The sequence below is a fragment of the Myotis yumanensis genome, unplaced genomic scaffold, assembly GCF_028538775.1.
Source record: "Myotis yumanensis isolate MYYU_CA2020_CCGP unplaced genomic scaffold, mMyoYum1.0.hap1 SCAF_14, whole genome shotgun sequence".
Taxonomy (NCBI): Eukaryota; Metazoa; Chordata; class Mammalia; order Chiroptera; family Vespertilionidae; genus Myotis; species Myotis yumanensis.
In genome coordinates, this window is record NW_027223765.1 from 38,584,938 (window position 1) to 38,601,528 (window position 16,591).

The window sequence follows — 16,591 nt, forward strand, 5'->3', positions numbered from 1 at the left end:
TATATAAATGTAGAAAAAAGAGAACTTTCTTGGTACTAGCATTAAAAATAAAGCAGGTTAAAATGTTACCAGATATTTATAGGGAATTTTAATTTCTCGAGCTCCTTTTCCCCCTAAAACATCCAACAAATTTTTAAAGACTTGATCAAGTGCCTGGAATATTTGGAATACTCAAGAACTTTAAGTAATCCTAGGTCATGTTTTAAGGTGACTCAAGAGTTTTTGAATAAATAACAGTGATGTAATTATAGAAGGGGAGTGGTAATAGAATCAGTGGTGCTCACCTTATCGGTCCATTTATTAAGAGCCATATCCAAGCCACTGAAAAGTCCTACTGATTATATCACCAAAGACTAGCTAGATCTTTCCACCTGTCTTCACTATAATTCCTATGGCTGCTGTCCAAATTTGGCATTTCCCAGTTGCCTGCAATAGCCTCCATCCTAGCTTGCACAGCCTCTCCCAGTCCATCTAGCCTTCCCAACACTTATCCCTTTATGGTTTGCTGAGAGTGAGAGCATTCTTAAATACATTTTGGGTCAAGTACCTACCTTCAATGTCTTCCCATTACCCTGAGAATGAAGTAAAAAAAATCATTCACAGCCCTGCAAGACCCTGAGTTACTTAGTCCCTGCTTACTTATACATGATCTTTATACTACAACCAGCTCTTTATTCACTTAACTCTACCCACACTGGCTTGTTCTCTGATCCTTTAACTCAAGATATTTTCAGTTTCAAGGCCTGTTCTTCCTTTCCTTTATTATCCGGTTAGCTTTCATTATCTTTCAAGTCTCAATGTCTCTTTCCTTAAATGTCTCCTTCCCAGGGCATCCTTTTCTTTTGTTTCCCCCTAAAAGTAAATGTAGGTAAGCATGCTGTAAGCTCCCACAGAAACCTGGAGTTTTTGTTTGTAGGACTTTCAATTCTAATCAAACAATTACTATTGTGAGTATTTGTGTAATGTGTTTCTTCCTCTACTAAGGTCCCTGAAACCAAATTTGTGTTTTTAATCACATGGTATTCAATTTTAGCTGAAAATTAAAATAACCAGGGAGATTTAAAAAATCTTGATGCCTAGGCCATGCTCCAGGTTAATTACATCAAAAAACTCTGGGCAGTGATCTGGCTATCAGTATTTTCATAAAGCTCTTTGACATTTTATTTTTAAAGGTCTCAAGGTAATTCAAATGGCATTCAGGTTTAAGAACATCTGGAGTTCATATAATATTTGGTATAAAATAGATGCTCAAGAAGCATTTGTTGTATTAAGGTGCAGGTGGTGAACCTTTTTTCTGCCAAGGGCCATCTGGGTATTTATAACATCATTCACTGGCCGTACAAAATTATCAACTTAAAAATTAGCCTGCTATATTTGGTCAAACATTTAATCAACTCACCCCTAATGCCTTGGCAGAGCCAGACCAAATGATTTCATGAACCTTACATGGCCCACACACTGGATGTTCCCCACCCCTGTATTAAGAGAAGACCAGATTAAGAATATGAGATATACACAAGATGAGGGGCTCACAGAAAAGCAAAACAAGTAATAAAGTTTAAACGCAATAAAACGTTTTTGAAGAATCTTTGATGCATAAGGTTGAGCTTAGGTTTAAAAGGTGGAGATAAAAGAAAAATGAATCATTATCCCTATCCTGTAAGAAGACACAATCTAAATGTAGTTATACTTGACAAATAATTAAAATATAACCACAGAAGAGAATATTAAAAACAAAACACTGTTACAAAGAAAAGAGTCATTTCCCACCAGAAAAAGTAAATGTTTTTATATGACTGGGGAGCAATAAGGGTTGGAGAAGGAATTATAATGTATCACAATCAGAGCCATCTGCATCCACAAAACTAAAACTAATCACTGTGTAATCAATGAGAACTGAGAACACTTCTGTCAACGTCACTTAACCATTTGTTCCCTGGCAATGTTGTCCAGAAGGAAATAAACTGTAAACCAACCGATATCTTCCCTGTTTGCCTCAGTAAATTCCTACAAACCAATATATCTGAACAACAGTTTGCTCATCTGGGCAAGTAGTTCTCCTATTTCGGACATTAAATTGTTCATGTGGGCAGACTTACTTCAGGACTCTCATCTTGCTGGGATCGCCAATGGTAAACTATTATGTTATAAATTGTGTCTTAGTTTCCCATCATGAAACACCACAAACACATACTTCAATTAAAAGAAATATTTGTGTAAGAATATTTCATTTCATACTGGAAAATTTAAAAATTCATTATTAAATAAAACTCATCTGATGAGTCCTTTAGGGCTTATATGTTCATTCAACAACATTTTATTGAGAATTTTTTTCTGCACTGGGCTATTTGGCAAGAGCTGAGCACTAAATTTTGCTAAATTCACCCATCACAGCAAAGATATATATACTCCAGAGTAGCGAATGCCATCATGTCATCTTCTGGCCCACTCCTATCATAAATGCCTTTTTTACCTGTTTGTGTTTACTATTTTGCTTCTTCTTAAAATAATAATATTAAAAAATATGCTACCAAAGCAGCAAAAAATGGATTCTCTTCTAGGGGAAAAACAAAACTTTTAAAGCTTTTGGCTCCTAAAATATTTTTCTTTGCCAAGGATGTTGTTCTTCTTGGCTTCTTAGTTATTCATTATGAGGGCTGTATTGCATTTTAACACGAATTCAATAGGGTGAGTGTCATGGCATGTGAGAAAGTGTGAAGTAGAAGAGATGGAGGTGTTCAAGAAGAAATAAGAGATTAGACTTTTTGGTCTGGATAGAGATGGCTAATCTAAAATAGGTGTTAGATCACTAGGAGAGAGAGCATTCTTACAACTGAAGCAATTCAATAAAAGAGAATGTGATTTCTTAGGAAGTATTTGTCTCTGGAGATAAAAGAAAGAGGCTAGTTAGCCATTTATCAAGTATGTTTGAGTGAAAGTCAAGAATGGAAAAGAAAATTGGATTAAATTATTTGTTACTAAAGTGTGAGATTTTTTTGTTTAGTTAGTAGTGTTAAATAACTTTAAAAGCAGAGTTCTCTTCACTCTTTCTGAGTCCCATTGAGAGAAAGACTCAGTTTTGGGCTAGTATGACTTTAATGAACACTCTATATTCTTCTTTATAACCAGGATAATGGATAATCATAATTCACAAGAATATAATCACATTGTTTCATCTTCATATTCATTTTTCATCCTTACCTTTTATTTATGGAAAACCATTCTAAATGTTCTTTTATGACAGCAAGGTAAGTTTTTAGTAAGTTTGTTTGTATAAAATATTAAGTCAATAAGAGTATAGGTGGCAATGGTTATGGCAAAAAAAATATAAAGTAGTATTAAAATAGTAAAGTTTGAGAAATGCTGAACTAGATTTTAAATGAATTTAGTTTATTTCTAAAATTGTATAGCTCAAAATGAAGTTTATTATGCTAAAGATATGTGTGTGTGTGTGTGTGTGTGTGTGTGTGTGTGTGTGTGAGAGAGAGAGAAAGATATTTCTATTGGTCTCAGTCCTTAAAAATTTACAACTTAAATGCATATGTAACACACTTCAATTAGCAACAAAATAGAAGCTAGGTTCAAGTATATAACCAAATTGTACAAAATATATATAGTTTGAATTAGGGAGGGTAATACTTCCTATACTTTTCCCAATTGTTAGTCATTCATTACAAGTGATTATATATACTTATTATAACAATTATATATGCTTAAACCATTCATTTAAAATGATTATATATGCTTATTAACACTTTGTACAAATATCATACATAAACAAAACCACATTAGTTTTTTTTTAACCGATTAGTAAAATGACACCTTGAGAAAGTGAAAATAAGCTAGCTTAATAAAAAAAATATTGTGTACACTCTATGACATTTGGGGTTCTCCAGAGAAACAGAACCAATAGGCCGTGTGTGTGTGTGTGTGTGTGTGTGTGTGTGTGTGTTTTCTAAGAAAGTTATTTTAAGGGACTGGCTCATGTAATTGTTAAGAACTGGCAAGTTTGAAATCCATAGGGCAGGCCAGAAGGCTGTAAACTCAATTCATATTTAGTCTTGAGTTAGAAGTTTGTAGGGCTGGTTAGCAGACTGGAAATTCACTAAGGATTTCTGTTATAATCTTAAAGCAGAATTGCTTCCTCTTTGGAAAACCTCAGTATTTATCTTTAAGGCCTTCAACTGATTGAAAGAGGCCTAATCACAATTTAAAGGTTAACCTGCTCTATTTAAAGCCAACTAATTGTAGGTGTTAATCACATCTACAAAATACCTTGACACCAACAGCTAGACTCTCATTTCACCAAACAACTGGGCACCCCAGCCTAGTCAAGTTGACACAAAATTCAACCATCATAGACTCTTAGGAGAATATTATACATTTTTGAAAGGAGAATAGATTAGAGCTAGGGCAAACATTGACTTCAGACAGCTCTTGTCCAATTTTCAAGTTTGTATAACCTTGAATCAATTGCTTAAAAATATTAAATCCTGCTACCTCATCTGAAAAAGGGAATGTACTATGTACAGTTGATGAACAGATTACATGAGAAAGTTCTTATAAAGTGTGAAGCATTGTGCCTAGCACTTAGTAAATGCTCAATAAATGGTAGGGGTTATTAAGAACCAATATGTAGACCTTCCTTTCAACTTGCAATAACTATTTTGACATCTATACAATCAGCATCACTCTGAATAGGGGGAAAGTGCTCTGGAATTATTTAGGATTTAACTTTTAAACAAAAGCCTTGGTCATTAGTAGAGTACTAGCCAGTTTCTAATTTAGTAAAACCTCATTTTAATCCACTAGTGGTACATATTTGCTTATGACAACATAAATATTTCAACAGAGAAATGTTAAAACTATAATGTTACTTTGAGTGATTATATTGTATATGTTCTATTTACGTATGTTATTTTACACATGCCACCTACATCTATCCCAATTTATAAACTATTCAGGTCTTGAGAGATTCTGTATTACATCTGGAATGTACATTATGTACATTCCATTAATTCAGAAAAAATTTTTAAAGTATTTATTAATGTAGTATGGACTTATTACATTTTTTAAAATAGCTTTTTTTTATGGTAAAAATACTAAAATAAAATAATCATAACCATAAAATAAAAAGTAAAAAAATCCTTTCACTTTAAAAATTATTAATATTGTTTATAACATTTCAGGTCTTGCTTATGAAAATACAAAAATAAATACAGTTTTTTATATGCCGCATGTGAATGGATGGATAAGTGGTGGACAGATACACCAAAAAAAAAAAGACACAAAGAGACAGTCAAACAGGTGAACATTGGGTCATTCCACAATGATTTCTGAATAAATTTAGTTTTGCTTGAATTTACCAGATATTTCAGACAAAATTTAGTTGTGCTTAAATTTGACAGATGAAGACAATATTGAAGAGAGGATACAGTAATTGCTGAATTGTAAATATTCTTCTTCATAAGACATTAGCTTTCTTAAAGTAACCCTCTAAAGTTAACAAAAATGTGATTTAAAACAGCAAGAGGTAGAGCCTCTTCATTTTTATTTATAACATATAATTCATACCTGTTCACCCAGTGAGCTGGGCAGGAACGGCGAATGCTGAAGGTCAAGCAGCATTGCTTACCTGTGTCCCAAGTGTGCACTTCGTCCCTTGGCACAGAGTTGGTGCTGATTCTTAGACTGAATACAGGAGCATCTGGATTGTGGAGAGAAGACACTATTGTAAACTGTACATACTTTTGTTGAATTTATTTGTTTTTACACTTAAATTGACCTCTAAGACTGACTTATCTTAGGGGTTCATTGTTGTAGGTAGTTACCAACATGATAGGGAGGGCAGAAATAATTTAAAAATTAGGATTTTTTTTCCTGCTATTTTATAGTTTGGGTCAATCCTCTCAACTCATTAAGTGAAAATTCCCTCAACTTCAAAATGAGGATCATTAAGGAATAAATTATATTAGTATATACCCTAGAACAAACTCTGGAATATAAGTAATTCTCAATAACTATCATTTTAAAAGAGTGCTAGGGGTGACTTGAATAAAAAATATCTTTATAACTTAATCTATGAAATACCTTAAGATAAAGTTCTCTTATATCAGAAAGTGTAGAGTTCTCAATAGGCCTTCTGAATAATGAATTGGGTGAATAATTCCAATAGAAATAGATTCATTTCTCCCTCTACATTGGGGATTAAGAAGTGTTTGTTAAAACAGGTAGGTGAGCCGAAACCGGTTTAGCTCAGTGGATAGAGCGTCGGCCTGCGGACTGAGGGGTCCCAGGTTCGATTCCGGTTAAGGGCATGTACCTGGGTTGCGGGCACATCCCCAGTGGGAGATGTGCAGGAGGCGGCTGATCGATGTTTCTAACTCTCTATCTCTCTCCCTTCCTCTCTGTAAAAAATAAATAAAATATATTTTAAAAAAAAATTAAAAAAAAAAAACAGGTAGGTGAAACCTCATGATCCTACAAGTAACTATGTTTTAGAGTTGCTTAATACAAGGAATTATTTGAACATTATAGACAAATTCCCTCTGGCTACACGGGCATTTTGCAAATATATTGGCAAATGTCAGCAATTTGCACGTGAGAAATATTCTCTTTTATTTAGATTATCAAGTAGTTTGGTTAAGAAATTATACTGCCCAGAAATTATTCTGCAAAGGCTTGGCATATTTAGTTTAAATATGAGTTACAATTTGAAAAGTACCTGAAATGGCTAGGCACAGCTTATATTTTCTGATGTTAGAATTTGTGGATGTAAAAGCATTGTCAGGCTTTTGAACAAAAGTGAAAAATGTCACAAGATCCTTTTTCCTTTGAAAAAAATGGTTTTATTTCTCTCCCCATCTCCCCCACTAGTAACCCTTTAAAGACAGGCTTTGGGGCATCACAGTGCTATGCTCCATCCCAGCTCCTGAAAAGTTCAGAGGTGTGAGATGCTGGTTGTGATAAAAATGCAGAAAACTAAACAGCACAATGGGCCAGTGGAGGGAAGAAAAGGGAACTGGCATTGGCCACACAGCCAGAGTGTAGCAAGGCTTCATGATGTCCTATAACCTTCACCAAAGTATCATTAATTTCTCCAAAATACAGAAAAGGAAAGAGAGCTTCAGAGAAACTAATGGCTTGTGCAGAGGCAAAAGACAAGTTGCTCATGGAACTGAATTAGCACTTAAGTCTTTTTAACTCCTAACCCAGAGCTTTTCTTACTGCACAGCTCTGACTCTGTACCAAGAAATGATCCTCAAACCATGGGTACCTGTTAATTAAGAAAATAACCAACCAAATGTATTTTACTGCAGTTAAGAATTTATGGAATCAGAATTTGATTTCAGGTCTGGCTGATTGCAAAGCTCATTCTACATTACTTATTTATCCTCCCTTTTATAATATAAATATACAGGCCTCACGAAACTAGAGAATGTAATCCTGTGTTCACTGTTGAATCTCTGGTGCCTAGCACAATGCCTGTCATGGAGTTACTGTTCAGGTAAATGCATCTGAAACACGTATAAATCTCTGAGGCCATGGCATCTACAGGTCCCAACTGGGAATGGGTTAATGTGTTTGATGTAATGTTGCATGTAGAGATTTGCACCTTGGTTGATCATTTTTCTATCTACTTATCTATCTATCTATCTATCTATCTATCACTATATGACTATCTATCTACCTATCTATCACTATATGACTATCTATCTTCCTGTCTATCACTATATGACTCTCTCCCATTGTCTTCCAGCCCATAAGCCAAACAGGTTCAGGATCTGGAGGGGAGAATGATGCTTAGGCTCCCCTGGAATCCAACCCAAATGAAACAAGGTGTGACAGGGAGAGGGTGCCCCATTGTCAAACTAGAAACTTCATTATTTATAAAACTGGATTTGAGAATGCACCTTGGAGCATGGCCAAAATTAGGCTTGCTACTTTTCTTTACCCTTCAATCCAAAATCTTGGATTCCTCTGGAAGAGTGCATCTGAAGGCTCCTGGAGCACTTTGGCTCCTGTCAGCAGCAAAGGCACGAGTCTGAATCAAGTCCACCTAAAGGTACTTTGATAGCATGAAGAGTGGGGGCGATAAGAGAGGGAGGACACCGGTGAAAGTAACTTTAGAGGGACCACCAAATGATTCTTACCAGTATTATTCATTGTTCTTCTAACGGTGGAAAGCATGTGAGGGGTAGAATGTACAAGGGGGTCAGCTGCCTCAACTCCAATGGGAAAGGATCAAAATCCTGTCCCCCATGGGAATGAGGGAAGGGAGGTACTAAGTTTACCACTTCCCACAGTGATATGAGAAATGTCAGAAATGAACAAATGTGGAAAGAGAACAACAGAGAAAGCATATGGCTTATTTAAAGTGCCTTTTATAGCTAGGTGATCTGCACATGTTTCCCAGCTATGTCGTTTAGTTATTTTTGCCTCTTTTGTCATGTGAGCTAACAAAAAGATAGCATCTCAGAGTTCAGAGCAATCTCAGTACTGGTTGGGAATTTTAACCAGATGTCCTCAAAATTTCCTGTTCACTAAGATTTTTGTGATGCAGTGAGCTTGAAAAGCCAAATACAGCAATGCCTCTAATTTATACTAAATAGGATGAACAGATTTTCAAGTGCAACAATTTGGGTCTGTGGGCAGGCAGGCACCAGGAGAGAAAAGCAAAGATAAGACAAAGGCAGCTGGAAGGGGCATCCTAGAGAATGTCTCTGCCAACATAGCCTAAAAACCAAGGAAACAACAGTCTCAGGGGAGTCTAAGCCTGAAACAGAACTCAGGGGAATCAGAAGTGAATATCAAAGTAGCAATCTAGCCCTGGCTGATTTGGTTCAATGGGTAGAGCATTGGTCCTTGGACTGAAGGGTCCCAGGTTCGATTCTGGTCAAGGGCACATACCTCGGTGACAGGTTTGATCCCTGGCCCATGCAGGAGGCAACCAATCAATGTTTCCCTCTCTCTCTCTCTCTCTCCTCCTCCCTTCCACTGTCTCCAAAAAATCAATGGAAAAATATCCTCGGGTGAGGATTAAAACAATAAAATAAAATAACAATCTATTGAGAAGATTAGCATAGAATTGACAAAAGGAACATTTATGGCATAGATATTATTTAGAATATTTTCTTCTGAGTTATCTATTTTATTCTTCAATTATATTTGTTTTTACTTTATATATTTATTTAATGTCTAATAGAAACTCGATACATGGTCTATGAGTAAAGTCTCCAATCAGAATTCATCTTCCCTTTACCCTTATGCTCAAGGCACAAAGTCTGAAACTGTTATAACACTACTTTCTATGTGGGAATTCTGGGAGAAAAGATATGAGAATTTTGACAGAAATAGTGATTGAAGAAAGGGACAGATTTGATGAATTCCAGGGGAAGAATCAAGGAGCCAAGATGACGACAGAGGGAGGTGGGTAGAATTTCAGGGAGATTTTGGATGGGTTCAATGAAGATGAGGCAGACTAACAGATGATGTCTAGGTTTGCCTTGAATACATGGCTAACCTATTAATTCCCCCAATACAGAGTCATCTAATCTGTAATGTTTGCCTAATCCCTTGTCACCAAAAAGGTGCTCAATCGCTTGAATTGTTTTGAATAGTGTATATTAATACTAATAAGGAAAATATAATGAAATGCATGTTTGCAGTAAGAGGCAATGGGTTCAGTTTTACACATGACACATTTAAAGTTCTTATGGGACCACTAAATGGAGATTTCCCATTGCTTATTGGATATGTAAAAATGAGGCAGATGGGAGATATAGTCCAAATACTAGTATGTAGATGAGGTGCTAATGAGCATACAAATGGTTACTGAAAGTGACATAATGGTACCTATAATAGAGATAGAGGAGGAATAGCCAGTGATGTAGGAGAAAGACCAGGCAATCTGGTTTCATAGAATTCAAGGGTAAAAAAATCATAAAGAAGAGCACTCAACTGTGTAGTTCATGGGAGATAAATTATATATCAATACAAAAATGTAGTCCCAGAAACCTTTTACTAATTCATTGCTTCTAAAGATTCATTGCCTCAGTTGGTGAGTTGAAACATCAGCAGCCTCTAGTAGTTATGATTGTGGAAAGCTCCAGGATTTATGGACTAGATATTGTTTTCTTGCACATAGTATATGCTCAGCAAAAGTGAGGTGAAATGAATCAACTGTTCTTCAGTCACAAGGAAACAAATGCTTTGTGTAATACTCTCTTAGGGCAAATAACTAATATTGACTTTTATGTGAAGATCTTGACATTAAGACAGTCAAGAAGTTTGCTTAAAATATTGATATGCATGCTATCATTGTTTATCAGTGGCTGGGGCATTCTGAGGGAGACAAGATTAGCATCTTTGTTCTGCCTTCCCTGCAATTTATGATTGTTCTGATGAGGGGATAGCATGCCAAGAGTTACTCTTAGGTCTGAGTTTATGATTAGTTATTTCTTTCTGTATAGTGGTTTTTCTTAGAGTCAAAAGGTATATTTTTTGCCTCAATAATCCTTCAAAAAGTTGCTCATAGTCTGTCATCAATAACAGTTCTAAATTTCAATTTCTACTCTACCTCTCAAACTCAATTTCTTTTTTTGGCTCTTGTTATCGCCTCATTCAATAAGATGTTTTTTCAGACTTCAAGGATCTTGAGAACTCTATTGATTCCACAACACCAAGCACTGGGTCTCGTAGAAACACTTGTTTAATAAATGATTGTGAAGTCCTCCTTGCAGTTCTCAATAACTTTCTTGTTTCCACTCACCAGATTTGAGAGCTTTCTTGAAAGCCTCTCTCTTCCAAGTTACAGTAAGCCCCTCCCCAACTCCACCTAACTTTTATCATTGCCTGACTCCGTTAATGTCTCTAGTCCCAATATTGCACTGGAGAAAGTAGTTTTCTCTACATTATTCACTTCTTATTATGCCTCAAGTCTAGTTATTTCAACACAGTCAATATCCTGAAAGGGAGGGGTTCACCAACAAGGGAGAATTAGGACCACTAATAGATTACATTTTTGGTGTGTCTTTGAAATTCCACATTTATTTTCTTTTTCAGCTCTTGGTTATATCATTTGATGAAGTGAAATATCAATATATGTAAAAATATAATTTTGCATTTGTGACTAAATACAATTTACTGAGGCTATGTTTACACACACACAGAGACTCACACACAATGGCTATGTTTATAGTTGCCCGAATTAACCATATTATAGGAGCATGCATTTTTATATTGGTTGCTACATTACCTCTGTTTTATTTATTTTACTGGAAAAAGGAAAAATCTTATCTTCTATTTAAAAGAAAAGCTAAATAAGAAAAACAATCTTTTAAAATAATAAAAAGATGTATCAGAAGGAGAAAAAAGAAGTATGAGAGGCCTCCAGGAATTGCAGAGCTCTCTCCAGGTGCACCAGAGCAAACAGAATGACACTGGCTTCTACTTAGAGTTCTGCCACATACTATTCCAAGGTTTTTTGTAATTCACAAGAATGCTGTCAGGACCAAACAGGATACCATATCTAAAGGTGTTTTGTGTAGTGCTGTGTTTTCCTAAAATCACAGTTTGTGGGAATTATTTGGATGCTGTGTAAACAAGTATAAAAATCAAGCTTCAGAAGAATTCTATTTATTTGGTTTTCTGATCAGATTCTATGCTATAATTCCATTCATTATATAACCCCCAGATGCTCTTATTCAGTTTAGAATATGACTGAGTACTTTCTTTTTTAATATATTTTTAATGATTTCAGAGAGGTAGGGAGAGGGAGAGAGAGATAGAAACATCAATGATGAGAATCACTGATCAGCTGCCTCCTGCACACCCCTAACTGGGATTGAGCCCATAATCCCATGTGTCCTGACCAGAAATCAAACTGTGGTCTCCTGGTTCATTGGTGGACACTCAATCACTACACCACAAGGGGCAGGCCATGACTCAATACCAAATCACGTTATCTACCTAACTATAAGTCAAATATTTTGCAATTCCAAAACCTTTGGATTAGAATACTTATTCAAGTGTATAGCTCTAGGCATTGGTGCTGACATCTAAAATGACAGTAAATATGGAATCTATCTTGCTTATCCTTTTCATCTTTGCCTAGCAAAAAACCAACAGAGTGTCTTTTAAATATGCTAATTTTGATGGCATAAATTAATGGATGAATGAATAACCAAATGCACGAATGACATGCAGAGGTTAAGGCACCTGGAGGCAATGCACTGAGTGATAATATGTATCATTGGTTGTTAACAGTTGTTTAAGGTGCTTGCGGGCTCACTTCATTATCTGGAAAACTTACTTGTTTTTGAAGGACCAACAAAAACCTAGTTTTCAGCTTAAAAGCTTCTTTAACTCCAGGTAGAAAAGAAGTGCTTACTCAGAGCTGTGTCTGCATTTCTGTGAGAGCATCTACCCCACTGCATAACAACTGGCTTAGGCAGTTGGCCCTGTAGCACCCTATATGCCCTGCTCAAGGGGCTGTTGTGCAGTTCTGAGCACACAGGTCCTGGGGCATGCCTGACACACTCAGAAGGTTTTAATAAGAAAAGTAAAGCATCAGTTGGATAATGAGTGCTTTAAGTTTTATTTGGATTCCTTACAGGAGAAAGACATTAATAATTTTCTCTTTTGGATAAAAAATAGAGAAAGTAAACCCATCAATCAAGTGATAAGCTCAGTGGAGTTGCTAAGGAAAATAGTTTTAGCAGGTAGTTTTAGCACAGCTGAAAAGCACACGTGATCATTTATTTTTCTTCTACATTTAAAACACTTGAGGCTGCCATTCCTCATAAGATTACCATAAATATTTTCCTTATATAACCTGAAGAGTCAGTTTGTGGGTTTCTTTCTGTAATTCTTAACTTATACTGAGGTTAGGCAAGAAAGCCCATTCAGTAGATCACCCCAACCCTTTCTTCCTAAAACCACAGATTCCAAATCACCTGGTACATGGGCACTGGATTCTAGGTAAGTTCCTCCCTTCTCCCACAGAACAGAATTTCTATGAGAGCAGGGGTTTCTTGTCTATTTTGTTCACTGCTCCTTCCTCAGCATTTCGAATTATACCTGGCACAGAGCAGATACTCAATTAATAAACCATTGCTTATTTAATAGTTAAGTTATAAATCCTCTCATTTATAAGAATCATTGTTTTGCATTCTAAGTATATGCTTTAGTTTTTATAATATGGAACCTAAATGCAACCGAAAAATAATAGAAAAATAAAAAAGGTATCTATTAAATGTTTGTACATGCTCTCTATTGATTCTCTCTATTCCAAATCTGAAAACTCATATCAAGTAGCTCAAACTATCCTACCTAAACTCAAGAAAATGGAAATCATGTCTTTAGCTTTATTGATTTAAAAAAAATCAATGTGGGATTTGACTAAGTTTGTTTATAGCACTTTTTTGTTGAACTGGAAGTTTTAAACATATTTCTTAATGCTTTTATTATGCAGCTTAAATTTTTTACTGTAAACATAAAAATGTAAATATGCAGCAAATCCATAAATGATCCGAGTTCTCTGAGTTTACTTAGCCTTCCCACAGATATGTATTTCCCTAGCTCTAACCTTTGAATTATATTCAAACCAATGCTGATAAATATAGAAGTCCTGAACTTAACTATGTTGCTACTTAAAAGTTTATGCAGGTGAATTCTGGGTGAAATTTTTAAGTTGTGCATTGCTATCATTGGCGATATTAAATATAAGGCAATTTACCCTGTTGTTGCCATACATTTCACAGAGCTGCTAAGTTAATGCATCACAAAAATAACTGCAATGGCAATTTTTAAATTTCTAAAGATTTGAAATATTACAAATATAACAAAAGTTATCTCGGGGAAAATGTAATGTACATTTATGTACTCACCATACAGTAGCCTCACTTTGCCAAATTTGCTTTAAAACCTTTTTAAGGACTAGATCTTTACAGATGTAGCTGAAGCTTTCTGTGAACTGCTACTCAACTATCTTCCTCCCCTCAACATCCCTTTCCTCGATACCCACTCTCCTGAATGTTATGCTTACCATTTCCATTGTTGTTCTTTTACAAAAACATTTTCCCTGAATGATATAATTTTTTTGTCATACACCAGTGGCCATAAAAACAGACATTTATTTCTCACAGTTCTGAGGGCTGGGAAGTCCAAGATCAAGGTGCCAACAGATTAAGTGCCTGGCGAGAGGTTTTCCTGGCTTGCATCTGGCTGCCTTCTATGTGTTTACACAAACTCATATCTCTTTTTCTTCCTATAAGGGCACTAATCCCATCACAAGGGCGCCACACTCATGACCTCATTTAAACCTAATTACTTGTCATTGACCCCCCAGCTCTAAATACCATCACACTTCGGTTAGGGTTTCAACATGAGGATTTGGAAGGGGGCACAAACATTCAGTCTATAACAAGTGCTCGATAATTTTTTTTAATGTATCTAAAAGTCATTTAAACATCCAAACATTAGCTAAAGCAACTTAGCATTGAAACATCTTTCAATTTATCTCTTCCTTCTATGAATATGGAGCTAACCTTACTAATAGAGGAGCCACATCACTTGTGTACTCAATGTACAATATTCTAAGTGCACAATTTGGAGAGACAAAGAGAGAAGGGGAAAAACATGAACTGAAGTAGCTTGGGTGACTCTGCCTGCCCTTCCATGAAATGAGTATTACTGCGAGATTTATAAACAGGAAACACAAATGAACTCTGTCAGTCCTAGAAACCTCTCTCCATGAGATGACCTTGTAGGGTGTGCAGAGTGTGATTCTGGAGTAAAAACCTGCATTTTTCATATACATGTTTTTTCTGCATAGAGGTGTACATAAATCTGTACTGTATGTCCAACTTAATGGATTGCTAAGGACAATTTTTACTAGATATGGTTTTCTGCTGACTTTAAACACTCACTGCTGAATCAGACAGGCCTCCTCTGTAATCAATGTGCCAATGGACTATCAAAATACTGTTCTACTTTAAACAAGAGGTTCAGATGAACAGAAGCTTTCTGCCTCTACTCATCAGTAATGTTGAAGCAAGAGAGGCAGGGATACCACCATGATGTGGTTCCCATGGTTAACAGCCCGTACCAGGAAACTAAGGGCTGAAAGCAGAGGCACAACGAAGTGAGTTTCTAAAAGCCAGAAAGACCGACTTTCCTGGGACAATGGCATTGCCAAGTGGGTGATCCCTTTAGGGACACTGCTTACCAAGCAAACTTTAGCTGACATTTGCTGCATCTGCCAATTCTCTGTGTGGCTAACTCACTTCTGATAAATGTTCGGTATTATTAGCTTATTGTACCAGAACTTCATCTAGCCCAGCAATGGGTTTTTGGTGTTGTCAAGACAATCTGTGCCCCATCTGAAAGACTTCAATGGCTTATCTCTTCAATGGCAAGTATCTATCTATCTATCTATATATATAAAAGGCTAATATGCTAAGTGTCCCTCCGACCGTCCGACCGGTCATCACACGCACTGACCACCAGGGAGCAGATCCTCAATGCAGGAGCTCTGTGACGTGCACTGGCCATTACAGAGAAATGGCACTGCTGACCTGGCGCTGACAAAGCAACACTCAGCTTCCCCCAAGTGGGATACAGGCCCCACCACCACCCCGGAGCGACACACCACCAAATTGCAGCCAAAGCTGCCAAGACCCCATGGTGCAAAATGCAGCCCATAGCCCAGCCCAGCCCAGCCCGGAAACGGTTGCTGTGGGTGCCGGGTAAAGACATCACATAGCCACGCCCGGCTTCCTCTCTCTAGCGACTAGCCTTCTTGGAGTTTCTTCAGCCCAGGAATATGACTTGCTTTATAGCCAGGTGCAAACATTTCACATTCAACCAAATGTCTGTGAAGCATTTTCCTGTGCCTTATCTCATTTGATCCGCACAGAAGTCCTGGAGCAGGTAGACAGGAGACTCGGTGGAATCCTATTTTCTTTTCATTAGCTGGAAAACTGAGATTTAGAAAGTTTAGAAACTTGACCCAACTGAAAAGAAGTAAGAAATGGTGGACCTTGAAAAGTACTTCAGATTTTATCACTGCACAGAGTATAGTCAAACACTGATGCAGTTAAGTATTTTACTCTTTGTTCTCCCTGCATGATCTACAATAATAATCTTCTGTGTTGCTGATAATTACCTAAAAGAGAAGTTGGGGTTCTTCACTGGGCTGGAAAAAGTTTAGCTAAATCAGAAAGAAGGTCTAATTAAGCAAGTTTATTCTCTCTATATAAAAGGCTAAGTTGACCCATGCATGTGCAATCCATATAAAGCTCTCGCTGGTGCCAAACGAACACATGTGTTTCGATTAGTCATTGTCCATCGTGAATTTGATTGACACTTCAATTATAGAGAAAGGGCGAATAGTGATATTAAAATGTGCAGTGCCAACAAAGCCAACAGTTCAGTGAGCCTGAGGGGGGGTGGCAAAGGATTAAAGAAAAGACAAAGAGAATATAGCTGGGGCTTGGTGGATCTCCTGTGCCTGATGAGGCCACAGAGAAGGATCCAGCCAGCAAGCTGAGGCTTTATTTTATAATCAAAGAAAAACAAGGTAGTTGTC